Below are 18,255 nucleotides of genomic sequence, written 5' to 3' on the forward strand. Positions count from 1 at the left end.
GTGAGATAAGCATCAGCAGCTTCCCCAAACGAAAGACGCTCATGACTTTTTAATGCAGCTGGTGCAAGACTAATAATGATCCTTGTAGACTAGTTTTGTAAGATGTATATTTTTGCAGGTTTTTAAAAAAAAATCCTGCAAAACTGATTTAAAAAAAAAAAATCATCAGTTAACACCGAAGGTACTTAAATCAGTAATGTTGTAGGCATTGCTTGTCCGAATATGGGTGTTGTAATCTGAACCTTTTGCACATGTCAAAGCTCTTGGTATGTTTTTTTTGGTCTAAACGTTATTCAAATTTGACGCCTTTTTTTATTTTCAGGTTTCTTTTTGGTCATAAAGTTGAGATCATTGTTGAAATGAATATTTTCCATCTTTCCAACCGATTGGTAGCATTGAGCACTGCAAGGAGACAAAGTGTAGGACAACCAGATTGTTACAAACACTCTGTCAAACATTCAGTCCCAACAATATGCCTCTGGGTGGTCTTGCATTAGACGTGTACAGCTGCTGCCAGATGTTGTACTTCCTGTGTTGGCAACACTTCTAAATATAATCGACCTGACCTGCAGAAAATTGGCAGCTTTGGGTGTACAAATCTGCCATGCGATCAAGTGCCATTGTGCAAGATAAACAGTGATAGTCGCACATGGCCTTGTAATCTGGTCCCTGTTTACTAATGAAGCCCAGCTATGGTGACTGGTATCAGTGAATCTAACTAAGAGTGTGATGTACCAGGGTGGTAGAATACACCAGCTAACCTTAGTGACTGAATCAACCATGCCACTTATTGCCTGCTACAGACATGAAAAACATGCTGGACTTCAACATGGGTTGGTAAGATCTGGAGTCTTGTGTTTCCAACCTGAGAGCTTTAGATAATGATGGAATGGATTGCAGAAAGGGACAGGGTGTCTGAAGATTTCTAGGTGGAATTAAGAATTTAACTTGTGCGTTTTTTTTCCCCCTTCAAATCCCAATTGGCCCCTAGTCCACTCCTAAAACCCATGCTTTGCAGTATCATGTTTCTACATCCCCCCCCCCCCTTAGTTACTCGCTATTGTGTATAGAAAATGAAAGCTTCTGATTTGAAAGCTGCTATCAGATTCTTTTACTTCAAAACATTTTTCTTGCACAAATCATCGTGCTTTTCTTTTGTCCTTCCTATTAGCAATGGGTGGGAGGAGAGTCTGAATCTTCCTGTGAATCACTAGTATGTTGGACTTCCAAGGACTATCTCTTGCTAGTGTGGACCTTCAAAAGGAAAGTCTTTGACCTCAGACCAGCAAAGATTTGTGTGTTACAAATGATGATCAAATTAATTATTCACCAGTGGCAAAGACAGGCTTCTCAGAGATTTGCTTCCTTTCTAATAGGAAAAATATATTGGTTCCACACTGCTTTCACACCACAGATTACTTTCAAATCAAGCCATAATAATCTGTATTTAATTTCATGTAAATTATATTCCTGGGGCATGTAGACATTCCTAAATGAACCTGGATGCAGAATATGTGTTGCATAGGGGTGGGGTACCACATTAAATGTCAGATAGTATTTTTACGATCTGCTATTTAGATTGTTTCATACCCTTTGCAGTGGTAAACCATAGCCGTAGGCAATCAAAACCACAAATGAGATGAATGTTATGTCTTAATGCATAAAACGTAACTATTTCAACTATAATTTTTCCTTAAGGTGGGGAATCTATTGCACAATGTTTATCTGGGATCAAAGTAGTTGGAAGTTGCAGGTGGTTTGGAAAACCAGAAGTTTGTTTCAATGTATTTACTTTTATTTAAAAAAAAATGTACTTTGAAGTTTGGGTGACTCAGTGGGTTAGCACATATTCCTCTCTACTCAGTGCTGAGCTTGGGCTATGGGACTATCCAGATTTGGTAGAAACATAGAAAATAGGTGCAGAAGTAGGCCATTTGGCCCTTTGAACCTGCACCACCATTTAATAAGATCATGGTACATAAGGTCCATTGGCTACATGTCTGATATGTAAACATAAGCCATAAGTACTATACTCTCTGGGGAAAAATATAATTACATTTTTTTTAAGAATATTTTAATGCATTTAATTTTATTAAATTGAACTGACTTTTGTGGGGAGGAAGGGATGGTTCAGACTGAGACTGCCAACAGATTTGCAGAAGATGTAGTTAGCTGGTGAAGTAAAGGACCTTCTCTTCCCTGCTAATCCAGACAAGGTAGACAAGAACAACCACCTGAGGAAAGCCTGAACATGCATGACAGAACTCGGGAGGGAGTGTTGGTCCATAGTGTAAAATCCTTTTACTGCTGCCTCCTGAAATATGTTGGTGCCTGGGGAAAGAATGAGTTGCAGTAGAGGACACTGTCAGAACAATGGCTTCAGTTATGAAAAGAATATTCAGTTATTGTAGAGACTTAGGTGAGCATTGAGGAGGAATGAAAGAGGAAACCAAAGTATTTGGAGGCAGCTTTAGTAATGGAGAAGTTGGAGTTCCATTTCAGGTCAGAGAAGTTGGTGAGGAATGATGAATTTTACAGAATAATGCAGCACTTAGTAAATTTCCTCTGCCGTATCTGGAACAGATTCTGATCACTCCCCTTGTGTAATTGTGATAAATAGTAAGTCCTTTTTTGTAAATCTAGTGACCTGGGATACAGATATTTCTGACACTTTGCCAGCAGTATATTTGGATCAGAAACTGATTAGATTTACTGTGCAACTGCATTATCCTAAACTTGGTTTTGTCTTTTAGGAGGTATGAAAATGCTTCTGAATAAAAGTTATACTTTCTACACAAGCTACTTGTTGCATAATTTTACAGCCATAGTAATGTTTAATTTGATAAGTATTTGCAGGAAATGCTTTACATATCATGAAATGTGAGGGGTTGATGGGAAGACATCATGATGCCACCTTTTTCATTGCTAGCATCAGTGATCTGCACCTGGAATAATTTGGAATAAACTAGTTAAATTGCCACCACTACATTGTACTTGGGTTCTTTTGATCATGGGATGGGGAGTTGCTGGCAAAGCCAGCATTTATTGCCCTTGATGATTTGGTGGTGAGCCGCCGCCTTGAACCGTTGCAGTCCGTGAGGTGAAGGTGCTCCCACAGTGCTGTTAGAGAGGGAGTTCCATGATTTTGATCCTGCCTTGATGCAGGAAGGGTGATGTATTTCCAAGTCAGGATGGTGTGTGACTTGGAGGTGATGGTGTTCCCTTGTGCCTACTTCCCTTGTTCTTCTAGGTGGTAGAGGTTGCGAGTTTGGAAAGAACCTTGACGAGTTGCTGCAGTGCAACTTTTACATGGTACAAACTGCAGCCACGGTGAACTGGTGGTGGAGGGATTGAGTGTTTATGATGACTGACAGCCAATCAAACGGGCTGCTTTGCCTGGATGGTGTCTAGCTTCTTGAATGTTGAATGCAGTGCTTGGTAAAAAGGAAGTTGACAGTTCATTAGAACATTTGGCTTGCATCAGCTACATTTTTGGGTACTAATTGGTTGATAGCATCACTGAGCATCTTTGTTTAATGGCAGTGAATTAATAATTGGGACAGTTTTAACTGGTTGTTTGAATTGTTGGGTTTCATCGCTATCTGAAGTTTTAAAGCTCTTGTCTACTGTTCAGGGATTGGATTGAAAGCAGCTCAAAGCACCAGAGTAGCCCAAGGTTCCACATAATTGACTCTTATAAACTGAACAGTCCTGTAAATGAGCAGCACATGGGCAAATTGAATCGTTAAATGTGGCAGCTCAATTAGATATGGTCATTTTTAAAAAGGCTTTGTATCTACAAGTATAAATGTAAAAGCAAGAGATACTGGTTTCAGCCTTAGCTTAGTGGCTGCACTTTTGCTTCAGTCAGAAAGTTGTGGGTTCATGCCCCAGGTGCAAGTCTTTGGATTTGAACAGATAATCTAGATTGATACCAGTGCAGTACTGAAGGAGTGCTGCATTGTTCTGTTTTTCAGATGAGATGTTAAACTATGGACATAATAGATCCCATGGAAGTGTTAAAAGAGCAGGAGAGTTTTCTTCATTCTCTGGCCAACGTCATTACAGCAGATAATCTGGTAATTTATCACATTGTTGGAAAGACATTATAGGAACGATCTACAAGCAATGGAAATGGTTGACTCGGACATTACGAAGGATGGAAAAAGATTATGTAGTCGTATTTGAGAGTTCAATTCCATTCATGGCAAGTTGTGGGACCTTACAATGTGCAAATTGATTGTCCTGTTTTCCCACATTACAACAGTGACTAAACTTCAAAAGTAGTTACATTGGCTGTAAAGCTCTTTGGAATATCCTGAGGTTGTTGTAAAAGGTGCTATATAGATTTAAGTTCTTTAATGTTAAACTTGCACAAGACCTTATTTAAGTTGCAGTTGGCATATTATCTAAATAAGTGACTACACTTCAGAAGTAATTCAGTGATTGTAAAAAGTTTTCAGATTTCCCGAGGATGTAAAAGGTGCTATTTAAATACATTTATTTCCTCCTGTTGCATACAGTTTTAGATAGACATTATAGGAAAGATATACAACCAATGGAAAAGGTGTAGCATGGATTCACTAGGATGTTACGAATGATGGGAAAAGATTATGTAGCATTGTAGTTGAGTTCGATTCCAAGTTGTGAAATTGAATTCAATAAAACTGGGGATTTGTGGGCTAGTAGCAGAAGAAAAAGTGGCCATTAAAGCTTCTAGATTATTTTAAGAACCTGACTGTTTCTTTTAAGGAAGGGAATTTGCCATTTCTATCCAGTCTCATCATAGGCAGTCTCTCGGAATTGAGGAAGACTTGCTTCAACTCCTAAAGTGAGTTCTTTGGTGGCTGATCAGTCCAATATGAAAGCCACAAACCCTGTCACAGGTGGGGCAGACATTTGTCGGGGTGGGGGGTTGCCACACGCTCCTTCCACTGCCTGCGCCTGACCTCTTCACGCTCGCAGCGTTGAGATTTGAAGAGTTCAGCATCCTCCCGGATGCACTTTCTTCACCTAGAGCGGTCTTTGGCCAGGGTCTCCCAGACGTCAGTGGTGATGTCGCACTTCACCAGAAAGGCTTTGAGGGTGTCCTTGTAACGTTTCTGCTGCCCACCTTTGGCTCATTTGCCATGAAGGAGCTCCGCATAGAGCAGTTGCTTGGGGAGTCTCGTGTCTGGCTTGTGAACTAAGTGGCCTGCCCAGCAAAGCTGATCGAGTGTGGTTAGTGCTTCAATGCTGGGGATGTTGGCCTGGGCGAGGACACTGATGTTGGTGCATCTGTCCTCCCAGGGGATTTGCAGGATCTTGCGGAGACATCGTTGGTGATCTATCGTCAGCAACTTGATGTGTCTTCTGGAAGTCGTCCATGCCTCTGATCCATACAGGAGGGTGGGTATTATTACAGCCTTGTAGACCATGAGCTTGGTGGTAGGTTTGAGGGCCTGGTCTTCGAACATTCTTTTCCTCAGGCGGCTGAAGGCTGCACTGGAGGCAATGTTGAATCTCCGCATCAATGTCTGCCTTTGTTGACAGGAGGAGTCTTCAACAGTCTTCTCCCTGTGGCCGAGTCACCCGGAGTCACAGTACGGATTTCGGCCCCTACGGGGAACAACGGACATGATCTTTGCAGCATGACAACTGCAGGAAAAATGCAGGGAGCAGCATCAGCCCTTGTACATGGCCTTTTTCGATCTTACAAAGGCGTTTGACGCTGTCGACCGTGAGGACCTATGGAGCGTCCTCTTCCGTTTTGGGTGCCCCAAAAAATTTGTCAACATCCTTCGCCTACTCCGCGACGACATGCAGGCCATGATCCTTACCAGCGGATCCGTTACAGACCCATTCCACGTCCGGACCGGGGTCAAATAGGGCTGCGTCATTGCTCCAACCCTCTTAATCTTCCTCGCTGCCATGCTCCACCTCACTGTCAACTAGCTCCCCGCTGGAGTGGAACTAAACTCGAGAACTAGTGGGAAACTGTTTAACCTACGCGCCTCCAGGCCAGGTCCAAGACCACCCAAACTTCTGTTGTTGAGCTGTAGTACGCGGATGACGCCTGCGTCTGCGCACATTCTGAGGCTGAACTTCAGGATATAGTCAATATATTCACCAAGGCATATGAAAGCATGGGCTTTGCGCTTAACATCCGTAAGACAAAGATCCTCCACCAGCCTGTCCTTGCCGCACAGCACTGCCCCTCCCAGTCATCAAGATTCACGGCGCGGCCCTCAACAATGTGGACCACTTCCCATATCTCGGGAGCCTCTTATCAACAAAGGCAGACATTATCCAGTCTGGCCTACATGTGACTCCAGTCTCTCCCTGCATGATTGACTCCTGCCTGACGTCTGATGTGGCCCAGCAAGCACTGGAGCCAAGAAGGTTGAAGTGGGACCTTGCGAGGTCTTTAAGATTATGATGGGATAAATAGTAGTTTGCTTCCATTGGCTGGTGAAACTATAATGAGGACCCAAATTTAACATCGCAAAAAGAATAAAAAGGGAGGTTAGAACAAAATCCTTACAGGGCAGTTAGAATGTGCCACACACTGTTGTTGAAGTATTTTCAAAAGTTAATTAACTAGCTGCTTGAAAAAAGAGGCATGTTAAAGGATATGGAAGTGAACAGAATTTTAGACTACATGAAAAACACCAATACAGAAAAGATGAGTCAAATTGCTAGTGTTTCTGCTGTGATGTTGTGTGATTTCTAAATGCCTGTCCTTGGCAGCAAGATTGTAAATCTGAACTTTCTATAGTGGATTTTTTAAAAAGGGGTTTGTGGTCCTGACTGCTTGCAAGGAGTGTTCCTCTTCACTCAAATTCCACCCAATGCAAACTAGAAGGGTTGTGTTATTTATTTTGAGCATAATTGCACATGATTGCAGGGTTGAAGTGAAGACCAAGAGTGACTAAATGTTTAAGAAGTTTGCCTTTGCCTTGGTTTATGTTTTGCTGGGTGGTTTTCTTTGTAAATCTGAACTTTTGTCATGCTATTTTTTTTTACTGTACTTATTATGCATTATTTTGTTTTTCAGTGTTTAACCTGTCTCCTCATCTTTATTTTTTTTTGATGGACTCTTCATTTTTTTTCTGGCTCTACCCTTTGTTTAAACCCTTAACTTTAGTTTTTCAGCTCTCCCCATGTACATTGGAAGGCGAATTTGTTAAATTTCATCCGTTTGTATGTGAGCTAATAGGGCAGCTGGCAAAGTCCTGTCACAGATTTTCAACTCGATGAAGCCACCCAGAGACGATGGGTGCAGTCATACTTCGATAGAACTCGGCAATTGATTCTCTAAAATTTAATCTGAAATTGTAGGGCGTCCTCGGATATCATGATGTAACAACACAACAGCAGCTTGCATTTATGTAGTGCCTTTAACATAGAAAAATATGTTCAGGAGCTCAATAGTCTGAACAGACAAATATTGGCAGCAAGCCAATGAATGCGATATCTGGTGGGGTGACTCAGCTTAGTCAGAGGTAGATTTTAAGGAGAGTCTTAATGGAGTGCAGAGATGATTAAGAAAGGAATTCCAGAGCTAGAAGGTTGAAGTCACAGCTGTCAAAGGTGGGGCAAAGGGAATTGTGGATGCACAAAAGGCCTAAATTAGAGGAATGCAGAGTTCTCGAAGGGTTGTACAGGGAAGGACGAGATTGGAACGCGAGCATGAGAATTGGAAATTGGAGGCATTGGGGAACTGGGAGCTAATGTAGGTCAGCAAGCACACGGGTAATGGGTGTGCGGGCCTTGATGTGCATTAAGATACAGGCAGCATTGTTTTGGATGAGCTAAGGTTTATGAAGGGTGACGGTTGGAGGCTGACCACGGGAGCATTGGAATAGTCGAGTCTTGTGGTGACAAAAACATGGATGATGGTTTAGCCAGCAGATGGGCAGAGACAGGGGTGAGATGGGTAATGGTATGGAGGTGGAAGTAGGCAGTCTTTGTGATGGAGAGGAAATGGGATCAAATAGGATGGCAAGGGTGTGAACAGTTTTAACCTAGGACATTAGCCAGGGAATAGGATGGGTACGGTGGTGAGAGCTTGAAGTTTGTGGTTAGGACCTAAGAATGGCTTGGGGCTGCCCAGTGTTTAACTGAAGGAAATTTCAACTCATTTTGGAGTGGATGTCTGGCATTTTAGAGCTGCAGCAGGAGCAGATTCACACATGGAGTTACATAACGTAAGAAATAGGAGCAGGAGTAGGCCACCTGATCTCGAACCTGCTCCACCATTCAATAAGATCATGGCTGATTTGATCATGGACTCTGCTGCACTTCCCTGCCCGCTCCTCATAACCCTGTATTCCCCTATCGCTCAAAAATCTGGCTTTCTCCGCCTTAAATATATTCAATGACCCAGCCTCCACAGCTCTCTCGGGCAGAGAATTCCATAGATTTACAACCCTCAGAAAAAATTCCTCCATCTCAGTTATAAATGGGTGGCCCCTTATGTCCCCTAGTTTTAGTTTCCCCTATGAGTGGAAATATCCTTTCTGCATCCACTTTGTTTAGTCCCCTCTATCTTATGTTTTGAGAAGATCACCTCTCATTCTTCTGAACTCCAATGTGTATAGGCTCAACCTATCTTCATAAGTCAACCCCCTCATCTCCGCAATCAACCTCGTGACTCTTCTCTGAACAGCCTCCAAAGCAAAGTATATCCTGAAATATGGAGACCAAAACTGTACGCAGTACTCTAGGTGTGGTCTCACCAATACCCTGTACAGTTGTAGCAGGACTTCCCTGCTTTTATACTCTATCCCCCTTGCAATAAAGGCCAACATTCCACCTGATTACTTGCTGTACCTGCATACTAATTTTGTGTGTTTCATGCAGAAGGGCCCCCAGGTCCCTCCGTAGTGCAGCACTTAGCAATTTTTCTCCATTTAAATTAAAATTTGCAGAAAAGATGGGCATGGATCTGGGAGTTGACAACCCATTGAAGGACTTTGGAGAGGAAGAGGAGGTTGAAGATGTGGCAGCAGTTTGCAAGGACAGATGAGTCAAGGTGGGTTTTGTGAGGAGGGGGATTTGAAAGGAAAGGAGAGAGTTCCTGAGAGACAACCATTACAATGCCAGCTAGCATGAGCTCCAGGAAGGGAAGCTGGATGGTCAGCACTTTAGCGAGAATGGGGTTGAACGAGCAGGAAGTGGTTCTCATTTACAGGATGAACTTGGAGAGAGCATGTGGGAAAATGGGAGAGTAGCTAGAGAAAAACATGATTTCAAGACTAGGGCAGGAGGAATCTTTGGGGAAGTTGATTCTTGGTGGGGTGGGGGTGGGGGGATGCTGTAGAGGCAGCTGAATGAACGATCTTAGTGACAAGTCCATGAGGTGGAGTCGAGAGCAGTGGTGAGGGAGGGCTAAGTGTCGTCAGAGTACATATGGAATCCGACATGTCTTTGGATGATTTTGTCAAGGAGCAGCATGTAGCTGAGAAATGGGGAGATGCATGACATTGCACTCTGCTTTATTATATATTTGCTTGTCACTTAATTTCTGATTTCTTCAAAATAGCTTAATCATTTTTATTGTACATCGAAATATCTGGGATTGACCTATCTTACCCGCCAATCATAAACGTTTTGCAGAATTTAATTTTTTTTACTTTTTTTATACGAGTGAATTAAATTTTTCTAATTTTCTAAAATTCAGATGGCATTCATTAGCTCTCATTCTTGTAGTTTATGATGCCATTTACATCCCTTCAGCTGTGCTACATCAATGATGTTGCGAAGTTGCAAACTGTAAAGTAAAGTAATTTAGTGGCCAAACAATTCACAATCATCACCAGTGTGACTAATACAAAAGCCATATAGGAGGGCGGGTATCACTACTGCCCTGTAGACCATAAGCTTGGTGCTAGATTTGAGGTCCTGGTCTTCCAACACTCTCTTCCTCAGGCGACTGAAGGCTGCGCTGCCACATTGGAGGTGTTGTACCTCGTCATCGATGTCTGCCCTTGCTGATAGGCTCCTGAGGTATGGAAAGTGGTCCATGTTGTCCAAGGCTGTGCCATGGATTTTGATGTCCATGGGGCAGTGCTGTGTGGCAGGGTCAAGTTGGTGGAGGACCTTTTTGTCTTAAGGATATTTAGTGTAAGAACATAAGAATTTGGAACAGGAGTAGGCCATCTAGCCTCTCAAGCCTGCTCCGCTATTCAACAAGATCATGGCTGATCTGGTAGTGGACTCAGTTCCACTTACCCGCTCGCTCCCCATAACCCTTAATTTCCTTATTGGTTAAAAATCTATCTGTGATTTGAATACATTCAATGAGCTAGCCTCAACTACTTCCTTGGGCAGAGAATTCCACAGATTCACAACCCTCTGGGAGAAGAAATTCCTTCTCAACTCGGTTTTAAATTGGCTCCCCTGTATTTTGAGGCTTTGCCCCCTAGTTCTAGTCTCCCCGACCAGTGGAAACAACCTCTCTGCCTCTATCTTGTCTATCCCTTTCATTATTTTAAATGTTTCTATAAGATCACCCCTCATCCTTCTGAACTCCAACGAGTAAAGACCCAGTCTACTCAATCTATCACCATAAGGTAACCCTCTTAAGGCGCATGCTTTTGTACGCCTCCGTGAAGATGTTGACGATGGTGTGGAGTTCAGCTCTGCAGACACGTCCGCATCCTGTAGTTCGATGACAGAGGATGGGACGACTTTGGATCTAGCCTAAAGACGACGAAGGTTGAACAGGTTCCCATTGGTTCTATAGTTTAGTTCCACTCCAGTGGGGAGCTTGTTGAAAGGGAGATGGTGCATTGCAGCAAGGAAGATCGAAGAGCATTGTCGTGATGATGCCAGCCCTGCTTGACCCTGGTGCGGACGTAGATTGGGTCTGTGGTGGATCTGTTGGTCAGGATCACGGCTTGTATGTCGTCGTGGAGCAGGCGGAGGATGGTGCCCAGAGACGTGGACCATATACAGTGGATATCTCATAGCGCTGGAGAAATATCAGCAGCGCTGCCTCTGCAAGATCCTGCAAATCCACTGGGAGAATAGACGCACCAACGTCAGTGTTCTCGATCGGCCCAGCATCGAAGCACTGACCACACTCCACCAGCTCTGTTGGGTGGGCCACATCGTCCGCATGCCCGACACAAGACTCCCAAAGCAAGCGCTCTACTCGGAGCTCCTACGCGGCAGATGAGTCCAAGCTGGGCAGAGGAAATGTTTTGAAGGGCACCCTCAAAGCCTCCTTGATAAAGTGCAACATCCCCACCGGCACCTGGGAATCCATGACCCAAGACTGCCCGAAGTGGAGGAAGAACATCCAGGAGAGCGCTGAGCACTTCGAGTCTCGTTGCCGAGAGCATGCAGAAACCAAGCGCATAGCAAAAGGAGCGTGTGGCAAACCAGACTCCCCACCCACCCTTCAACGACTGTCACAGGTGGGACAGACAGACTGTAATTCCTGTATTGCACTGTGGAGTCACCTGAGAACTCACTTTTAGAGTGGAAGCAAGTCTCTCTTTCGAGGGACTGCCTACGATAATACAAAAGCAAAATACTGCAGATGCTGGAAATCAGAGAAAATGCTGGAAATATTCAGCAGGTTGGGCAGCATCTGTGGAGAGAAAGAGTTAATGTTTCAGATTCTGTTGAATGGTCATCTGTTTTTATACCAGTGTGACTAAGTTGGCTGAGCCACAAGTAACTATCTTTTACAATTTAAGGGATATGTTGTACAAAGTCATGTTGTTTTTCTATTTTCTTTGCAGCAAGAGGTTGTGGTTTGGTACTACAGATTAGACCTCTCTGGTCTGGCATCCTTGGGACCTGACTGGTGCCTGAACAGAGAAGTTGCCGAACCACGCTGATCCCAGGCTTACCGATACCTGATGACAGCGCTCGGGCTCCTGAACGCCTCCGATACGCTCCGGCTGTGCAACTCTGGCCTCGTGCTCGCTCTCTCCCCGTGCTGGTTTGCTGTACTTGTGGTTTTTTTTAAGGTTATGTCTTTCTCTCCTCCACCCTGTCACCCCTCCTCTGTACTACCCCTGCACCCGCTGCCGGACCTGCACCCACCGCCACTCCTCCTCTGCATCCGCCACACCCCCCACCCTCCCACCTCCGGTGCCGGACCCGCACTCACTTCTGCCGCTGATCACACTCCAGGCAAGGGACGGACCATGGTTGGTTCCGGCTCAGAGTCCCGGACTGGAGAGATACAACCTGTATTAGTGATATACTTTATACTCTGCTGTGGGAGAATAGAGAATGAGAGCCTATGTTGGTGGCCTGTGTGTGTATCTAACTTAACCCATAGGACCGCAGTGGCCAAGGGCAAGTATAATTGAACAGTGGCAGGTGATCAAGGCCATCGGTGTTTTAGTGTGTTAGAATTGTATCAGAGGGTGGGGTGGCCCCCTCTGCTAGGGTGGATGCAAACCTCAATGTGACTAAGTAGTTTGCATTTCTGCTAAACACTCTGCTTGAGTCTACAGTATTGTTCATGCCTTCAGCACTCCCTTTTTGAGTGCAGTCTATTTGTGTGCAGTTTGTTTTCTGACCCAACAAGAATATTAATTTGTCTCACGAGTGTGCTCATTATGGACTGTTAAGTTTTTTTTTCACTAAGCGTCCCAGGAGAGCACACCTATGGCCCAACAACCCCTGCCCCCATTTACCTCTGTTGCTGCTGCTGTGTCAAATCAAAATCTGTGGACTTGCTTGTAAGGGGTTTTCTCAGGAAGTGTTGTTGTGCCTTGGGTGTGTCTCTCTGGGCTTCTGCCCTCACAGCTTATGCCTGGCCTGTGAGGTATCCTGAGTGCTGCAAGAGCACCCCTGGAGAGACTGTGTCCACAGCTTATGAAGGGGGTTTTGAGACTCGAGCGTCCCCACAGCTTATGCCTAGCCTGAGTGTCAAACCCCTTCTTCCCTAGCCTGTGACACACAGTTGAGCGTTTTCGAGGCGCTCCTAGCTTCCCTTACACTGTTCTGACATAAGACTCACGATCAGGCGATGTAATACAATAGAACTGAGACAAGGTGATTCCAAGAGGAACTTTAGGCTTCCAATTTATTTGACAAGGTGTATCTCAACAAACAGCAATACACCAACAAAACAATCCCACTAAACGGACACAATGAAAATCTTTACACAAGTTTAGCAGTACAATGCCCAACCTCTCACCTTTCCTGGCCTAACTGAGTTGGGAGTTCTGGGGACCAGAGGTTATACTCACTACTGTGCCTTCTGCAGTCTAGTGGTTTGTTTCTTCTATCTTTGGTGTCTTCGGACACTGGTTTTCCTTCAGTGTCGAGAGTCTTGCTGGTTGTGGTTGTTGGATGACGAGGGCAGGGAAAACCACCCACACTGCGTCAGAAACCCCTTTTTATAGCCAGATTATCCAGTCCGCCTCCTGCTGAAGTCGATTCTTCTCATTGGTGGACTTTGTGATTTTGAAAAATGCAGCAGTTTTAGATTATTGCGGGTTTTTTTCCACTGATGTTAACCTACTCAAGGTTTGAGTGGGTGTTGATTGCATTGGCCTCCTGTAGCCATTGTATAGGCCCTTGGGTTGTTTTGGGTTCCCTGGTTTCTAAGGTCTGCATAATTTTCCTCCAATTCAGTTTTTCTAACCTACTCGAGGTTTAAGTAGGTGTTAGTTGGGTTGGCCTCTTGTAGCCATTGTGTAGGTCCTTGGTTTGTTTTGGGTTCTCTAGTTTTCTGAAGATCTGCATAATTTCCTTCCATAGTGTAAACATGGGGAAGACAATAGTCCGATAATGGCTGTGAGTCAATCCCAGTTTTCGAGCAAGTGCAAGTGCATTGAAAGCCCCATGCTTCGGGCTGACTCTGTCTCACCATTGGCCCTCCGGTGTCCTCCCCCGTCCAATCACTGCTCTGCCAAGGTCAAACTGTTATCGGTTTCAATTCACAGCACAGACTGATCCCACAGCCCTTTTCCTTCTGGGTAAAATGAGGGGTTTTCGTCCTCTCCTACAGCTGATGACCAGTAGTATGACTTTTTTTTTATAAAGAGATTTCTAACTTTGTACTGGAACCTGCTGACTGCTCTCAACATAAAAATGCCTCAAGATTAGACTTGCACAGTATAGATTTTAAAGGGAAAATCACTGTTTTGAAATGTACCAGAGGATTTGGAGGCAATGAAACATTTCCCTTCGAGTGTCTGTCTTCCCTTCTACTCAGTCTTTGCTCAAATAACAAAAGTGGTCAATGCATCAACAAACTGAATTTGCTATAGTCGGTCAACGTAGGCTGCCTGCCGTTAGATTTGCCCTTGCCCGTTTAATCTCCATGGTATTTTGTGCTGGAAGAGAGATGGAAATGGGGCATCTGGGGGCGGAGTGAAAAGGCCAAAAACAATCAGATTAAAGGATAGCGCAAGGACTGAGAAGGGATTTGTAAGCAAGAGTACAGAAAGAGAAATGGAGAAGGAAAGATTGGATGAAGAGAATGAGAAAAGAGACAAAGATAAAGTACAGGCGCAGCGTCAAGAAATCCAGAGTTCCGGAATCGGGACTACGGACCGATCTGTGGCAGGGTCGTCCGGAATCTGGACCAGACAGCCCTGCTGACCGAGGGGGAGGGGGGGAGCTGCTGCCCAACTTCAGGCCTCGCCCCTCCGCTCACTCTCCTCACCCCGCTCGCCTCACTGCCGCCCTTGTCTTTGGACCTCCCCGATGGGGCATGCCCAACGGACCGAACAGCTCCTCGGCGGGAAACGCCCGCCCTTCTGACGTTCCAAAATTTGGAAATACCCAAACCTGGGTTCGGGGTGTTTCTGGATTAGTGACATTAAAGAAAATCGAAAGCCCGGAATCCGGAAACCCTTGGGCCGACTTTCATGAATTTCTGGATTTCAGAGCATTACATCTGACTGCCCGAATCCGGCAATCTCAAGGCCGGGCTGTGCCGTGCTGCGTATTTTTTTATATTCATGCTTGGAAAAAGGTATGTACAGCTTAAAAGTCCGTTTTTTGGGAAATATGTCCGGATTCTGGACAACGACTCTTGCAATCTGCACAGTTTTCGGTTTTCGGTTTTTAGAACTCCGAAGTTCGGACGTTCTACCTGTAGTTAGTTTTCAGTGACAGAGGTTGACTGATGGTGATTAACACTTATCACATCGTTAAAAGGGTACCTAGACTTGAAATGGCTTGACTTAATTTTGTGGCGTTTAATGCCTATGTACCATGCAAATACAGGAAATTCAACCTGTTCAATACATTTTAATGGTGAGGCAGGCAGCAAGATCTCGTTTTTGCGAAGCTTATGGTGGAGAGGCACATCTCTGGCAGAAAAATTTGGATTTCTGTGTTTGACTGGAACTTGCCCTTGCCTGAGGTTTGCTGTGCGTTTTGCGCGTAAGTAATGGTGAGTACCGTTGGCCTCACCGTTATTTTGACAGGAAATTCTTGGCTTTAAAATTGGTTGTATTAAGATTATATTCTCATGAAACATTTTACCTTGTCAGTCGAAAGGTGAAATTTTGCCACTATGTGCTGTACTTGGTTTGAAACATTGATGGTTTCTGCTGTTACATGTGTATAATACTTAGTGTAATGTGAACTTGCAGCACCTAACATTACAACACTTGAGCTTTTCAGTAAAGGCTCTCGGTATCTGAAATTGCCTGAAATCATGTGAAGAAAACAATGACACTATCTTGACGGTAAAAGAAAATCCTATTGGAGGGGCCCTCCCAGAATTCAATTCAGTATAGCTACCCAAAGCAGCCACGTTGTGTTAAACTAACTGCACATTACATTTAGCTTACAAAGTTCCATGTCTTCGTGGAGAATCTGTACTGCTGTATACTAATGTGGAGGGTTGAGAGTTTTGTGGAAGAAACAACAGGAAATGGAAACCAGTGAGAATGTGACCATAAACAAAAAGTAGAAACCGCAGTAAGAACCATGTCTAAATGAAGACTAATAAATGATGTTGTGTTTATATTTCTATTTATGATAAAATACATGCAATTTTTCAGGGCAAAAATGTGCTTTTGTGTAAACTATTTTTCTTAACTAATGCTGAAATTAAGGGCCCAAGTTTCGAGCTGCACCTAGAACGGCGCAGTCCAGACCTGTGCGCCTAAAAAAAACCTCCGTATTCTCCACCCTCCTGCAGGTCCTCTGGCCCTCGGCACAGCGCAGCAGGAGCTGTAGGGGGCGGAGCCAGATCCCTGCGCCGAAAACAGTGCCGGGACCTCTGCACATGCGCGCTACAGTGGGCACGTAAGTGCAGTAGCTCCAGGCGCCCGAAACTGTGTGGGAGGGGCTCGAAACACGCAGCCCCTAGCCCTGGCCGAATGGCCTCACTGGGGCTGTGTGAATAAGGCTCCTCCCACGGCCAGCTCCTGCTTCCTCCCGACCCGACTCGACTCCTGCTTCCCGCCCCCGGACCGGACCCGACACCCGCTCTCTTTTTCCCCCCTGCCTCCGGACTGGATCTGACCTGACCTCCCTCCCCCCGATTTGACCTCCCTCCCTCCTCCCCGACCCGAACCGACCTCCCTCCCACCACCACCCACGACCCGACCAATACCACTTACCTGTAAATCTGGTGCTGGGGACGGGCCCTGCCCGAAGTCTTGGGCCCGGCCTGTTCAGCCTTTCTCCTTCTTTCTCCCCCCCACCCCTCCCACCCATCATCTCCTTTCTCCCCCCCTCCCCCCCCTCTCAGAAAGAGAATGAGACACAGACAAAGATAGAGACACACTGAGGGGTGGGGGGCATCCCAGCATGCTGTTGGAGGGCTCCCGGTGCTGCAGTCGGTAAGTAGAAAATGTTTTATTTATTGATAAAATCAAATTTATTTCTTATTAATTTTTTTTGATTTATTGATGTATTTATCATTTATTATTGATGGCTCTTTATTTGTAAAACTGAAGTGTTTAATGTTTGTAAACTTCCCTTTAAACCCCCCCCCCCCCCCACCATTCCCTACACCTGATTTGTAACCTACGCCTGATTTTCTAAAGTGTAGACAAGGTTTTTTCGAGCGTACAAAAATCTTCACTTACTCCATTCTAAGTTAGTTTGGAGTAAGTTTTCACTCACGAAACTTTGAAATCAGGCGTAAGTGGTCGGACACGCCCCCTTATGGAAAAAAAAGATTCTGTTCCAAAGTGAAACTGTTCTAACTGACTAGAACTGGAGCAAACAAAATGACGAGAATTCCGATTTCTAGGATACTCCGTTCTACACCAGTTGCTCCTAAAAATCAGGAGCAAATCATGTGGAAACTTGGGGCCTAAGTTTTAAGTTTAGTAAAGCAGCCATTTTGATCAATTTTGGGGGGGAATCAAGATAAATCCAACTGAAGCAAAATATCGAATATAACTTGTACTGTTCTGGTTTTTGATATTGCCTGCTCAGTGTTCCATGCTGCTTTTGAAATATTTTCACACCTGATTTATGGGTGCTTTTTGTAACTACAGACTACAGTAATCTTTTCAAAAAAATCTATAAATATGTCCATCTGTGGCTCTTTGATATTGGAATGTGGCTTTGAATCCAGCCAAGATAAATGGAATGAAAGTCTGCCATCTGTAAGGATCCTAAGTAAAATATGTTTGAGAAGCTTTAGTCCATTTCCTTGCGGTGTGAGCACAACACAACTTGGAACTGAATTGTTAATTGTGCTGAATGTGACAAAGCTGGCTGCTTGCTGGTGAAAATGCCACATTGATGCGTTGCAATGCCTGCCTCTGGCTTTATAGTAGGATTGAGATGCATTGTTTGGGAAATGTAGAGGCAGTTTTACAGTGAATCAACCTATAGATGTGCTTCGGTGAAAGAGTGCTTGTTGTTGACACAGGGTGCCAAAGTGGCCAAGTATACCATTACATCACTTGGATTTTGTCACCTCCGCTTCCCCATCAACGGCAACTGAGAATTATTTGATCATGGATGACTGCTATAACGAGCTGTTGTCTTGTGTGGTCCAAATATTGCAACTTCGTGGTCACTTGCTCGAGGAACAATAATTTACTGTTCTAGCCCTCAGTCATTATTTGCATGCAACATTAGTACTATAACCTGGGCATTGAAGTAAGTGCATGACTACTTTATAGTCTGAATACTGTTTATAATTTCTTTTTATTGTACCTGTGAGATAAATATTATTCAAATGAGAAGCTATTGATTTTGTGACCTCTTCCGCCCACTTATTTTAGAAGGCCAATAATTTCAGTTTCTTAATTTTCAAATAAAATTCCATGTGGAGTTCTAATTTACATAACATTTATATTTAACTTAAAAATG

The 18,255-nt window shown here is 44.3% G+C and overlaps 1 protein-coding gene across 5 annotated transcripts in view; it reads left to right on the forward strand.

Moving 5' to 3' along the window:
- ptpn4a (protein tyrosine phosphatase non-receptor type 4a) overlaps positions 1 to 18,255 on the forward strand; it is a 287,492-nt gene that overhangs the window by 14,041 nt on the left and 255,196 nt on the right. The gene's annotated exons all lie outside the window — the stretch shown is intronic.

This window comes from Pristiophorus japonicus, chromosome 3 (assembly GCF_044704955.1).
Source record: "Pristiophorus japonicus isolate sPriJap1 chromosome 3, sPriJap1.hap1, whole genome shotgun sequence".
Taxonomy (NCBI): domain Eukaryota; kingdom Metazoa; phylum Chordata; class Chondrichthyes; family Pristiophoridae; genus Pristiophorus; species Pristiophorus japonicus.